Below are 2,019 nucleotides of genomic sequence, written 5' to 3' on the forward strand. Positions count from 1 at the left end.
TTCTCTCTCTCTCTCTCTCTCTCTCTCTCTCTCTCTCTCTCTCTCTCTCTCTCACTCTCTCCAGTTAACAATGCTCCGATTGTTTCAGTTTTGTAGAATGGGTGTAGCCTAAGCGTACAAGAAACCAGTGTGTAGCACATTGGGTCTTTTTTTTCTAAGGGAGAGTCCTGTATTCCGCAAATTATGATGTTTGGGGGTGCGTGCGTGCGTGCGTGTCCGTCTGCCTGTGTGCCTGTCTGAATGTCTGCCTGTCTGCCTGCCAACCTGCCTACCTACCTACCTACCTACCTACCTACCTACCTACCTACCTACCTACCTCCTTACATACCTACATACCTCCCTATCTCCCTACCTTCCATCTAGCTCCCTATACACATACATAAATACAAACATACATTACATACCGCAAATACTATTGCTTGTAGGCTACACCTGTGCATGAAGTGTGGGGGGGGGGGCGGCATTTGGCTCATGATGGAGGCGGAGGGGAACGATTTGGCGTGCCGAAAGCGATACATTAGAAATAACAATATTATAATGAGGCAAAGAAAAAAATGTCGAATTTTTAGCTAGATCTAGATATCTAAACAATACAGCTGATAAGTGTTGTTGGGGAGATGTAGGCTAATGTTTGCTGAGGGTGTCAAATGCATACACCTGCACGTTCCGATGGACGTAAACAGCGTAAAAACTACCTGTATGTTGTTGTAGTAGAGGTTATACGGCGCTCGCAACAGCATGAGGTCATATGAGGACCAAGGGGTGGATGTTAACAGAGAAGTCCTAACAGGGGACCAGGCTTTCTCTGCTCACCTCTCTTACTTCAACAGCGCAGTCTGCTTCGACTATCAAGGCACCCCTGAAATAGCGGGTCACAAGAGTGTGACAAACATAATTATAATATAAAGAAGAGAAGGAAAAATTACGATAGTAAGGATTTGGAAAGAAAAAGCAGCAGTTCCCTGTTGAAATTCAGGCACAATTATGAGCATGACATTGATGAATCAGCCCCTTTACAATTAATTACAATCTACGGAGCATAAGAGCATGGTTAATGTCTCCCCTTTGGGATTGGCCTAAAGCTACCTGTTTAATAATATTATTATGCTTACATCTCCAGCCTCCACGTTACCTCGACCACTGGGAGGCAGGCTGTTTCGAAATGCCACCAGGAAATTTAATTCACTTCTTCTTCGGTAAAAGCGACGCAAAACCTTCAGCCATTACTTGGCAGTGCAGACGCTGGTGAAAAGATTAAAATAAGAAACAAAAAAAACAAAAGAAAGAAAGAAAAGAAGAAGAAAGAAGGTGAGGGGAACAGGGGGATAATAAAAAATGCGTCATAACGTCATAGAAAGAAGGGATTGCTTGATTTTGATAAGAAAAAAAAACCCAAACCTTTTCTTGTGCTATTTTTAACTTTTTTGGGGGGAGGGGGGGATTCAGGGGTGGTGGGAAGAGGAATGGGCAAAGAAAAAAGGATGAGGGGAATGGCCTAAAGACACTTCAGTCAGTAGCACCTCCCCGGGGGAGGGGGGGATTCAGGATGTTGTATCTCTCACAACTCTGGTTGGCCCTGAGTGACGGGCAGGGTCGAAGTCGAAACCCACCTCCTAAATAGTCTTAATTGTGTTGATGGTGGTGTAAAAAAAAAAAATCATTGTGTTGAAAACGTGCATCTTGATTTAAATTGTATTGCGTGTGAATGGTAAAAAATTGCAAATATTATTTCTCTCAAGCAAGAGTGACTTTTAAAAATTTAGAAACGTCAAAAAGACAAGGGTAAACCTCCATCAGTTACTTTATTTCCCACAAAAAGCATGATATTAATAATACAAATAATAAAAAGAAAGGTCTCTCTTGGTCTACAGAAGGGCGAAAGCGGTCTTTTCATGCTCAAAAGCTGACGAGAGCCTGATTTCACCACAGCGCGACACAACAGTCTCACATTCATGGGAGCCCATAACTATTTTATTATAAACGTTCTGCTGAACTTCTATACATGATATAAAATAAAAT

The sequence above is a fragment of the Aplysia californica genome, unplaced genomic scaffold (genome assembly GCF_000002075.1).
Source record: "Aplysia californica isolate F4 #8 unplaced genomic scaffold, AplCal3.0 scaffold00633, whole genome shotgun sequence".
Lineage (NCBI taxonomy): Eukaryota > Metazoa > Mollusca > Gastropoda > Aplysiida > Aplysiidae > Aplysia > Aplysia californica.